The sequence below is a fragment of the Bactrocera neohumeralis genome, chromosome 3, assembly GCF_024586455.1.
Source record: "Bactrocera neohumeralis isolate Rockhampton chromosome 3, APGP_CSIRO_Bneo_wtdbg2-racon-allhic-juicebox.fasta_v2, whole genome shotgun sequence".
NCBI classification, from domain to species: domain Eukaryota; kingdom Metazoa; phylum Arthropoda; class Insecta; order Diptera; family Tephritidae; genus Bactrocera; species Bactrocera neohumeralis.
In genome coordinates, this window is record NC_065920.1 from 38,575,219 (window position 1) to 38,588,093 (window position 12,875).

A 12,875-nucleotide genomic window follows, 5' to 3' on the forward strand; every position below is an offset into this window, starting at 1 on the left:
TTTTTATTTAACTTCTAAAATAATAAAAATTTTGCGTTCAATCGCTTAGCACATCCAAGTTGTTGTGTTCATATAATCAAGTCACCTAAAGATAGTAGTTATAGTAGTTATTCGAAGTATACGGCATTTTTTTGCAGTTTTACCTTACCTAAGACTAATACTTAGTTGGATATCCTTTATTACGTAGCACTGCAGTACATCGCTAAGGCATTGTTTGGACTAAAGTAGCACATTGAGCGGGACTTATTTTGTACCACTCTGTCTGTATTATTTCCCATAAAGAATCTTTGTTGCGAGGTTTTCGTGCAGCTACGGCTCTTTTTATAATCCCCCATAGGTTTTCTATGGTGTTTAGGTCCGGACTTTGAGCTGGCCAATCCAGAATTTTAATATTTCGACTACGTATGCAAGTTTTAGCGACCCGCGAGCAGTGTTTGGGGTCGTTATCGTGCTGAAAAATCCAAGCTAACGGTAAATTGTCCACATAGCCACTGTCTAAATTGTTCTCCAGTATTCCTTTGTACATTTCATTTGTCATTTTCCCGTCTATTTTAACAATCGGGCCAACGCCTGATGACGTAAAGCAACCCCAAACCATCACCGATGAACCACCATCTTTCACGGTTTTTTTAGTGTACTTGGGATTGAGTTCTTGCAAAGGGGGTCGTCTTAAATATGGTTTCCCATCATTACCAAATACATTAAATTTGGATTCGTCACTCCAAACCACCAAATTCCAAAATTTAGAGTCCTCCCAGAGATGGTCTTTAGCAAACGCTTTTCGCTTTTCAATATTTTTTTCGAAACGTTAGGTTTTCGTCTTGATAAACGGCCATTCAATGAATTTTCTTGTGGTCGTCTTCGTACAGTTTGCGCAGATATTTGTACGCCGTGGTATTCCTCTAATTGAGCCCTAATTTCTGTGGAGGTTAAAAATGGATCAGACTTACTTAGCCTTACTAAGACCCTATCCTCAGGGCGGGTGGTCTTTCTTGGCTTTTCACGCGGTAAATTTTCAAAAGTTTTATTTTTTTTATAAAATTGAACAGCGTTATTAGTTTTGCCTCAAAAAAATCCTAAAACATCTACTTACAACTTTGACAATATTTTGATATTTTTGAAAACATTCCCATATGACCTTTCTTTCGCTTTAAGTTGAGCTTTTATTCTTGCCCAAGACGACGATGACTACAAATTTTGTTAAAAATAACCTAATTTAGTAAAAAAGAACAATATTGATGTAAATTGTGGCGAAAAAATTTAAATTTACCCGTTTTAAACAGAACTTAATTATGTAAGCACACTTTTATTGACAACAAATGGAAAATTGACTAAAACTCTCCCAAACGAAAATACTTGAATGCGATGTAAAGCGGTGACGTACTTAGAATAACGGAACTTTTTGCTCGCGCAATATTAGGAATGTTGCATAAAGTAGTATACCTTGTTTTTTTACATGTTGTAAAAAAAGTACTGAATGACTTAATTATATGAGCACAAGTCTATATATTGCATAAACATACCTTTTTAGAACCATAATACATACATCTCCATTTTAACGGAAATTATTCGTCGACATCATGAAAATTCATGCACGCAAAACTCTGCGTACAGCAGCACAAGAATAGCAATTTGCGACTACCGTTAGTTCTGCCGCTATAACAACAACAACTACCGTTAGTTTAGCTTTTTTCTCAGTCACTTGTGCGACTTTAGAATAACTATTTTATTGTGTTCCAAGTGATTGCAGAAGTAAGATCATTTTAAAACAGCCATGGAAAAAAAAGGCAAGGAAATTGGCACTGATGAAAGAAGAATTATCGTAAAACTACATGTTGAGGGCAAAACGATAAGGGAAATTGGAAAAATAGTAGGCCGAACTCATTCATCGGTACATAAGGTGGTAGCTAATTACATTCCAACTGGATCCATCTTATCAAACCCACGTGCTGGTCGTCCAACTCTTTTAACAAACCGCGAAAACAAGCGTGTCGTACAACTAGTTCAACAAAATCCAAGGATGACTGCTAATCAACTGAAACTAGAGGTGGAGCAAGGGTATTCGAAAGTTGTTTCTGAAGATACAATCCGTACAATTTAAAAAAAAGCTGGATATGATTGCCGAGTAGCCCGTAAGAAGCCATATATTTCGGAGATATAGACAGAAGCGCATGGATTTAGCAAATGAAAACGTTTCAAAACCCCCAGGATTTTGGAATAGTATTATTTTTACGGATGAGAGCATCTTTGGGATATAAGGTAAGAGACTGGTATGGAGAAAGGCGGAAAAGGCGTATGAAAAAGAGAATATGGTACCAAGTGTAAAACATGGTGGAAGCGGTGTTATGGTTTGGGGCTGTATGGCAACCAACGGTGTTGGAAAACTTACATTTATTGACTCCATAATGGACCAGAGATTATATATACAAATTTTGAAAGATAATCTTCTGCAAAGTGTTCGGCAACTGGGGATGGAACAAGATTTTCGGTTCCAACAAGATAACGACCCCAAACATACTGCGCAAATGTCAAGCTCTGGCTTTTGTACAATGTAAAAAACCAGTTTCTCCGGACCTAAATCCCATTGAGCATTTGTGGGACTTGCTTGAGCGTTGAATCTGAGAACACGCCATAACATAAAAAAATATGCTTAAGGATATTATGATGCAGGAATGGGGAAAAATTGCGCCAGAAGATACAGCGAAACTTGTGGATTCAATGCCCAGGCGTCTTATTCAAGTACTGAAGAGAAAAGGATATCCCACTAGATATTAGAGAGTCGTAGGACATTAATTTCTTTAATAATACCTTTCTGTACGCAGACTTTTGCAGTTGCTTTTTTCATATTGTTTTCAAATAAAATGAATTTAAACTATAATTTTTTGAATAAAATAAAATTTATATTGTTATTTACTTACTGAATTCAATAAATAATGAATTGAAATTAAGCTTGGTTAGATACGTGTAAGATTTCCTGAGAAATTCGCGTTTAAAGTTAGTAATTTAGTGACAACCTCAGGGTCAAAGTGGTTGCGACAAATAAATAAGGAATCGGAAGGCGGTACGACTATTTTGCAAAACTTTACCCAACTCTGACGAACATCTTCCCTTTTAGGGAATCCAAACAGAGTCGCCTGCCTTGAAATGCAGCTGCTAATCCAGCATCTTCTTATTGGCTGTGGAACCGTGCACAAATGTATAGGTGCATCGTCATACCCTAATTGACAGTTAATATTTTTTAATTAACCTTCTATACATTTGATTGTATATACATATATGTATGTACATATACTAGCAGACCCTGTCACGCGTTGCTGTGGCTAAATTTTTTTTTTGTATTACGGCTGTTCCCTGTTACGTTGTTACCCCCTAATGCAATGAAATTATTATGTACGAACGAAGACGGAAACGTTAAAGCTGGTATAAGAATCCACTGGATTGGAATTTGAAAGGAAAGTACTTTTAATACGATTCAACAAAATTTTCATACTATTGGATTTGGTAAGAGTTAATACAAAATAATTCATTTAAAAAATAGTTTTTTTTATTTAAATTTCTAACAAATAGTTTTAAATCTTTAAGAATAATGTTCAATATTATCAATACTTTTAATCTAAATTTAATTTAGCAATTGGTTCACAATATTTTTGGTTAATCCGTATTTAGCTAACACAAATAGATTCGACGGTTTTCCAACACGTGAACATGCAACATACGTATGTATGTATATGTACACCCATACTTACATATGTATGTAACACAAATATGTATATGTACATACATACATAAGTACCCTGCCAACCATGAGCGGGTAAAAAACTAGATAATCAGTGGGTAAGAATTAATTAAGAAGTATTAACTTCTTTCGATTGAAGTTTTTTGTCAAAGGCATATCTACAAAAAAATGCTTTTCTTATTTAAACAAGTTAAGCTACCACTCACTCAGTCGTCAAGTGTCATTGTGACAAAACGTCTTGTATCGGTACAAGTTATTTATTAAAAAAAAAGTACTAAAAGCTAAATCGTATTTCCAGAGAAGTGCTTTAGTCAAACAATTAAAAGTGAAATTATCAAATTTAAGTTGCTTCCAAAATTAAAATAAAAATTTATTGGATAAAATGGGAAGAGGTAAAAAATTAGTGGCTTTAGCCAGGAAAGTGAAAATGCTCTCTAATACGTGTTCTAGTGGAAGTGTGCAAAATAATAGAAAAGTTCATTCATTTAACTTTGCGGATGGGGAGGTGCTAAATGAACTCCCAAATGGAGAGGCTTCGTCCTATGATACGATTTTCGATACTGATAAAATTGCAAAGCTACGGCAACATGTAAATACTTGTCAACTGAGCAGCATTCAAAGTGACCACTCGGAAGAAGATATTTTTCACGAAACTGATTACAACGATTCAGATTATTTACCGTCAGAAAGTTCGGGCTTAAATACTACATCGGAAAGTATCCGAATCATGGAAGGTGTGATTGAATCAAATCTAAGCGATACTGTTTCACCACAATTTAATGAAGAGCTGCTTTTAAATAACCTAAGGTCAACAAAAGTTAAAAAAGCTAATAAAATTAACAAAAATATGGGAAAAGAATATGTTACTTGGAAGAATAAGACAATTCCTGCAAAGAAAACTGAAGAATTGAAGGATTACTATACAAAATGTAACACAAAAATAACTATGGATCAACAGAAAAAAATATTCAAAGCATACTGGGAACTAGGGGATTATAACAAGCGGCGTCAGTATATTGCTCGTATGATAATCGTTGAGTCCAGAAAAACTGAAACGCTCAGAAAGGCTTCAAATCCTAGAAATCGACAGTTTGTTTACTTTTATCATTTTGAAATCAATGGACAGAAAACTCGTGTATGCAAAAAGTGATTTTTTTAAAAATATTTGGAGAAACGGATCAAAGTATTAAAACAGTATGTCGGCAAAAGATCCAAGGCAATTTTGATGGAGGTGTCGCAAATGACCGACGAGGCAAGCACCCTCCTCATCATAAGCTATCAACAGAAAAATATAATGAAGTGCTTCAACATATACACAGTATACCCAAGTACCAAAGTCTCACAACAGTCGTCGTCATACGAGTCAGCTGTATTTCCAACGTGGCCTCAACCTTGCTCTCTTATATAGATTGTATAAAGAAAAACACTCTGAACCAGTTTCAGAATCAAAATATCAGGAAATATTTCGTCAGTTAAATATAAAGTTTAAGGAGCCTCAAGTTGATCTTTGTAATACGTGTGAAATCCTAAAATCCCGTGTAGAAAACACGTCGGACGAAAATGAAAAGAAGCAACTTTTAACACAACAAAAAGAACATCACGATGCGGCAGATTTTGCATATAACTGCAAAAAAACTGACAAAGAGCTTGCCATTAATCATGGAAATATAAAAATGTTTTCTTTTGATTTACAGCAATGTTTGCCAACTCCACATTTACGTGCTTCTATGTTCTTCTACAAACGTCCATTATGGACTTTCAATTTAACAGTACACGACGGGGAAACGAAAATGGCAAACTGTTACATATGGCATGAAGTAATTGCAAAACGTAGAGCAAATGATATTGGTTCTTGTGTTTATAAGTGTTTGATGAGCTTGCCAGAAACCATTACTCATGACATTATGTATAGCGACTCATGGGACAAAATCGTAACTCCTATATTTCAGCCATGTTTGAACAAGTTATCGAAAAACATCCCAGTATAGCGGTTATAGACCATAAATTTATCTTGAATGTGATACCGTACATGCGCAGATTGAGAAAAAAAAGAAAAATATGTCGGGGTCCATTCAGCATCCACATGACTGGGCCAACCTTATAGCAGCTATATGTAATAAATACGTCGTACACGAAATGAAGCAGGAAGAGTTTTTTGACTTTAGTGCCCTTCTTAAGACGAATTACACTTGGAGAACGACAAACTCAAAAGGTAATTTTTAAATTATAACTTAAACTTTTTCAAACTCTTTTATTCGTAAATATAGAACTTCATACATGCATGTATAATAATGTGTTTATCAATTATTTGTTTAACCTTCTCAATTTCAGGTGACAAATTTGAGTGGAAATATGTTCGCTGGATGCGCTATGAGAAACAAAAGCCTGGAGTTTTGTAGTATAAGGTGTCTTTGAATCCAGAAGTGGAATTTCATGAGTTAAATATCAAGCCAAGGGGTCCACAAAAGTGGATTTCACAATTGACGACGAGCTATACATACATACATATGTACATCTCAGTTGACTATATCAAAAAATAAAAAGCAAGATTTATTGGATATGCTCCCTCTGATCAACACGGATTTTCACAACTTTTATAAACATTTAGCAGCAGAAGGTGAATGCGAAGTCGAAGCTGATTCCGACCTTGATGATGAAGAAAACAATTAATTTCAAAAAAAAATTATTTTCTATACTTTTGCATGTAGTTATATAACTATTATATAAATTTCAAATGCTATAAAAACAAATAAAGTAATTATTTGCAAATTGTTTTAACAAAATCACATAAAAATCATTCACTCACCTTCTTGTTGTACGAGCCTTCTTTACGATGGTACGATCACGAATGAAGTGCTGAACACAATGAGCGCGACAGACTGCAAACGACATCTGTCAAATATTAAAATACACTCGTTCTTATGGACACAGTTATTTTGACAGCTGCACGACTACACGACTGCAGGCCGACAGTTGTCGCTCTAGCTAACTTCAATATACTTATCTTTATATTTGCCAACGGCAGTAGGACGACATTAGAGTTGAGAGTAGAGAGATGAGGAAGAGTGGTGATACCACTAATATGTAAAACGTAAAATTATTCAAAGCTCTAACAAACCTGACGTTATTTTACAAATAAAAACATATAATAGCTCTGTTATATCATTTGTAATAACAATTTATAATTTAAAACAAATAAATTTACCTGGGGTCGTTACATCCGTGAACGTATCACTCGTCACGTAAAAGTCTGTTTTTCGTATTATGACATATGTATGTACGTGATCGTAACGCTTCTATCGTAATCTGGCATGATGACAAACGTGAACGAATATATAAACGTATCCGTTCGTTCGAATCGTCATTCGAACGCTAAATACCAATCGTAATGGAAAAATTTATGGAAATGTGAGCAAATTTTTTTAAATTTTATGTTTTTTTATAATTTTTGGTAATAAAGAACACAAATAAGAAACCAATGAATGGAATATCTCATTAAAAATTAAAAAAAAATTATTTATATGAACAAAGTTTTTGTATTTTAGTTGACATTAAAAATAAAATTATTTACAAGGTAAAGGACATATACATTTTTTAATTAAATTTGATCGATTGCGGTGAGGCGGTTCGCTACCCCGGTGCCCATTTCTTGTGTGTGATAAGAATCGCAATTTTGAGGGTCGTAACTAGTAAATTTTATGCAGATTTTATGTAATGCCTAACAATCGTTAGTAAATCTTACACTTTTGTGGGTGATACCTTTCTCTCTTACCATATCCTCAAATTCTCTATCGTCTTTTTAAGATTCCAATGCTTTCTTCAACGATACATCTACAAAGAAAATTGTGTTAATAAGGATTCATAATTAGGTTTTTTTATACCTACGCTATTGCTACGATCTCTTAGCTATCTCCGCACTATTTTTTTATCCCCATCACTTTCACTTGAGCTCAAATAAAAAAACAAAGATGGATATTTAATGAACTTTTTTTAGTTTATTGAAAATTTCGCAAAAGTTTTGACAGTTCCACATCTATTGTGACCTAAAAATACGATCCAAAGCAATGTGGAATTTATAAACTATTGTGAATTGAAAATACATTACGATCTGTTTGCTATCGTATGTCATAATGCCAATCACTGCATACGATTGACGTATCACGTAATTTTCTTTTGTATGTTTGCCGATCCGTGCACGGATGTAACGATTCGACCCCTGTTTACTTATTTTTTGCATAAAAAATTTCACTTTGAACAAAATATTAAAATTTCATTGAAGTGAAAGGTATTAGTATGGCCACAACGAAATTGGGTACATACAAACTGGACAACTGCGTTGTTTTGTGTACATGCCGGCCATTGCTATGTCGCTGCCTTCTTACAAATGTTCATATCAGGAATAAATGGATGTCCAACTTATTCCAGTGTGAGAGCGCTTCAAAATAAGCGTTTTTTATAACATTTTCCATTATGACCAGATTGAAGAAAATAATAATTTTTAGGCACTTAAATTAAAACACCTAATAGCAAAAAGAAAAAAAAACAACAAACACATGCGGGAGCTGTAGCACATGAAAATTTTCATTTGCTCTGCTGTGCTACCGCTCCCAATTTTTTGCTACCGCTACGCCAGAGCATAGCGCAGAATTTAATTTTTTGCTCCCGCTCCAGCTATAGTTTTTTACCTAACAAAACTCGGAGCAGAGTAGAGCACATACTTTACATTGTTATGCTAAAGCTACGCTGTGGCTCCCGACAAAGTGAGAGCGGTAGCGATAGCATAGCAATAATTTTAGAAATTTTGCTGCTACGGAGTAGTAAATGAGAACCCTGGTTCGAGCAAGCAAATAACTGGGGCAATATTGCAACCCTGATGTTTTTTTGCAGATGCTCAGCTGATACTTAAACAAATATTTTGCGCAGCGTGCAGGTGCTTTGGAGAATTGAAGTTTAAGAAGTCTTAAAAATGAATTTTTAATTAATTTAACAGTGGATAACTTGGTGGATAGTGAGTGTAGTTCGCATCTCAAATACAAAAAAGCAAGGAAATAAAGTTTTGCATAAAAAGTGGCTTATGACCGAAATTTTAAAGAAGAGGGCAATAGTGAAATCGCAAAACTTTAAAACAATTCGATTTTATCCTCCAGATATACATATGTACACTGGCCAAAAAAAGTATTCGACATATGCATATTTTAATGTATTTTTAAAATATTCCATAATAAATTGTAAATTGATGAGTTTTGTGATAATAAAAATTACAAAACTAAACAAAAAGGCACAAAAACTTAATTACTCCAAAAATAAAAGCAAAAAAAAATATTCGACAATTCATGTAAAATCCAAGTTTGAAAACAAAAAATTACTTTTTAATACCGCGTAGCTCTTCCTTTACTTCGGACTATTTCTTTTAAACGTCTTGGTATTGATTCGACCAACTTTCTTGTTATGGATGGGTCTATATTGTACCACTCTTCCATTAGTATCTGTTCCATTTGGGTTTTGTTCGTAAAATGGCAATTGTACGAAAGTATAAATATAATAAGCAATTGTATAAAAGCCAAAGCTTTGTATTTAGTGCGGAATGCTTTGGGTCGTTATCTTGGTAAAACTGAAAAGTCGCTCCGATTCCGAGATTTTCTGCACTAGTTCGTAAGTTTCTCTTCAAAATGTCAATGTATTGCATGTGGTCCATGATTTGGCGAATTGGCTCCATATTTCCAACTCCTGCTGCCGACATACACCCCCAAATCATAACGCCTCCACCTCCGTGTTTCACAGGTGCCACAGTATTTCGCTCTTTCAATTCTGTATTGGGTTTCCTGTACACAATAACTTTACTATCACATCCAAAAAGATTGAATTTGCTCTTATCTGCAAATATCACCTTATTCCAAAATTCGGCGGGCTTATTTGTGTACGTTTTTGCAAACCTTAATCTTTCCAATCTATTTTTTTTAGAGATATATGGCTTTTTGCGCGCAACTCTTCCTCTGTAGTCATTGATTTTCAAATAATTGCGAATGGTTTGGGGTGTCACATCTATATTTAGGTTTTCTTGAACAGTTTTGGAGAGAACCGTGGCATTTGTTTTTGGTTCTTTCTTGACCTGGCGAACCAACCAACGTTCGTCTGCTTTAGTTAAGGCTTTTGGGCGACCACACCTTGGATGATTTTCAACCGACTTTTTATCTTTCCATTTTTTATAATATAATGGACAGTTGTTCGCGGCCTATCAACCAGTTCGGCTATTTTAGTTTCGGTTAATCCACTTTTAAAATGTATAACGATCAGATTTTTGATTTCCTCAGACACTTCTTTTTTTTTGCGACCCATGTTTACCATTTCACTTATTTACTTTAAATACCGCTTCTAAATTGAATGCTGCATAACAATGTTAAAGAAAATATTCAAACCGATCGTAACTTTCACCGTTAATCATTGGAATTCGCTCTTCTGCGTAATTGTCGAATATTTTTTTTGCTTTCATTTTCAGGATAATTTAGTTTTGGTGCGTTTCTGTTTAATTTTGTTGTTGTGATTATCACAAAACTCATCAACTTACAGACTATACATATAAATGTTTGCTTTAAAAAACACTGTTTTTTGGTTCTTTATGTGTTTATATTAAGAAATATTTCAAAAATAAATAAAAAAATACATATGCCGAATACTTTTTTTTGGCCAGTGTGTGTATATTTATCACATTTTCGAATGTCTCGTGAAATGCAGTTAATGATAATAATTAGTTATAGACAAAAATAAAGAGCGATTTCGATTGTCTCATTTTTTCGATTATAAATTTTGTTGATGCCGATTTTGTCACTTTTGCGCGCAAGAAATGTCAAAATTTGAGTTGGTCGAACGTTTGACATTTGCAAAAGTCGCTACATTTTTGCGTCGAACATGATGCTTTGCAACATTGCCGCAGTGATTGAGACTCGAACATCCCCTTTGTTTGAGTTTATTTCATGGTTAAATGCTTTACGATGGTTTATTTAGTTATTTGAATCTGGAAGAAGTGTTTACAAATTTCCCTTGGAACGATAAACATCAGATCGGCTGATATTTTATTCCAATAAAAGTACGAAATAACTAAGCATGGCCTTGTTAATATTGCTGCGTAATGGGTCAGGCGCTGTTCCAATTTTATGATTTAAGAGATTAAAAAGCGATACGCGATGCTGTGAAGTACTCAAATGTAGTTTTCAAATTAGTTGGTCGTGAATTCGAGACAAAATTTTAAACTCAATGACGTGCTCGTGGAAGGTGCACGTCGCATTGCTAAGTAAGCTAAAATTTAAACTTTATTTCAAAAGATTTACGAAGATTTTTTAATTTTTTTATAGAATCAGCAAAGGAGCTGGTGTAGAACGCTAGTCCCAAACCAATGAGCTTTGTGCTTGAGGGTGGAAGCAACTTTTTGAGGAGCTAATACTACGGTGAGCACATTCGGATGTTGTACAAGCTATTGTCAATTGCGCTAAGGATCCCGATACTGCTGGTCAGGTTTATCAAGCTGTTGGGTAGGTTTTGAGCAATATTGAATTTACATAATGCTAAACACTCAACTCAAAGCGTTACCCGTTAAGCGAATTAATTGAAACCAGTCAATCGTGTTATCCGCAAAACTTAAAAATGCGTTGTATCCTAACTTCCTATTGAAAGCCAAGTCGTTTGGATGCACAATTGACCTCCATGGAAGAGCAAGTACCATGGAAATTGCGACCATATCGTGCTGCGCAATATTATGATGCCGAATTGGAAGAGTGGGAGGAACCAGCTCCACCAAAATCGATACGTATATACGTAACTACGTATGTTTGCATAAAACTACTATAATGGCAACAACGCTAACAACAACAACCAAGCAAATATTAAACAACACTCATCAAATGAAAGTTGGTGGCGTTGGTGGCCAAGCCTGAGTATATACAGTAATAAACCTTTTCTTTGTTTACATACATATACTCACCTCTAGAAAATCTTAGGGTGTTGTGTTACACTTTTTTTTGCTACTTTCATGGTAATCAGGTTGTTGTGTTAGCATTTAAACTACCTATAAATTTTAAATTTTGATGACCGAGACTTTAAAAGATATTACATAATGCAAGCGTTTACGTTATTTAAGTGATTATATTGAATTACTTTGGATATCTGTTCAATTTTATTGGGATATTAGTTATTATTTAAAGTTAAATCAGTTGTTTTTTTGTGCAATTTTTAAACACGCTTCAAGTATTTCCAAATTTTTGCATGCAGAAGGATACAATCCTGGGTGGTAATTTGTCGTTTGACTTATACAAAATGACGACTCGTTTGCCGTTATAAGAAAACATCAATTGGAAATTGAGTTTAAAGAGAAATGTTGAAGTGTTTAATAATACATATTCGCATTAGTGTTATTAATAAAGTTTATATTAAAAAATGTAGAGCCTTTTTATTGCTGCGAAAATTCACAACCCGACGTGTCAAAATACTTTTTATAAGAATTAGAACCTATTTTTCTTTAAGAATTTTTAATAGGCAGGCAGCCAGCCCTCATTTTCGGCACATCAAATTTTTGAGCATTTCACATAGGTAACTACCTTCCCCTTCTAAAAGTTAGCTTCTGTATTTTAATATATGTATGTATGTATTTAATAGAGTTGTAGGATTTTGGATGCATCTATTGTGAGAGCTTAAAAATCTTTATTAATTATTAAATTATTTTGTGCAATATTTTTATTTAAATTTTTATGTAAATTATTAATTATGTTTATTTTAAGGTGAAAATACTTAGGCCTACCGGAGAACCGAACACCTAAAAAAAGTCTGTAACGTGCTTTATTGCAAACCTCTGGGGTGGTGTGGAAAATGCAAAACTTAAATATTCAAAAATAAATTATTAAAAATAGTATACGGATGAGAATTAGAACGATGTATTGAAAATTCAGCTTCAAATGCCTAAATATCTTCTTTCCAAATTAAAATTATTGGTAATAATATTTCAAAAACTTACGAATACAAACCGTTTTATGTTTTCTGTCTGTCAATTGAAAATAAATACATTCAGAAGAAAACTCACCACCGAGAAATCTAAGGACAGGGCTGCTTTTTATTAATAAGAACTCACTACATAAAGAATATCTGACTATCA

At 34.0% G+C, this 12,875-nt stretch overlaps 2 long non-coding RNA genes across 3 annotated transcripts; one reads left to right on the top strand and one right to left on the bottom strand.

Annotated features, from left to right (window-relative positions):
* On the bottom strand, nucleotides 1–1,372 carry LOC126753500 (uncharacterized). The gene is made up of 3 exons (XR_007666158.1): nucleotides 1,271–1,372; nucleotides 149–920; nucleotides 1–85 (listed from the first exon to the last, which is right to left on the bottom strand). It is a non-coding gene; the product is annotated as an uncharacterized LOC126753500 (long non-coding RNA).
* Nucleotides 1,373–8,653: 7,281 nt separating this feature from the next.
* LOC126753493 (uncharacterized) lies at nucleotides 8,654–12,096 on the top strand. Of its 2 annotated transcripts, XR_007666150.1 has the most exons (4): nucleotides 8,654–8,744; nucleotides 10,739–11,024; nucleotides 11,086–11,262; nucleotides 11,315–12,096. It is a non-coding gene; the product is annotated as an uncharacterized LOC126753493 (long non-coding RNA). The 2 variants fall into 2 exon arrangements; XR_007666149.1 differs by lacking the exon at nucleotides 8,654–8,744 and having other exon boundaries at nucleotides 10,484–11,024.
* The last annotated feature ends 779 nt before the right edge of the window (nucleotides 12,097–12,875 follow it).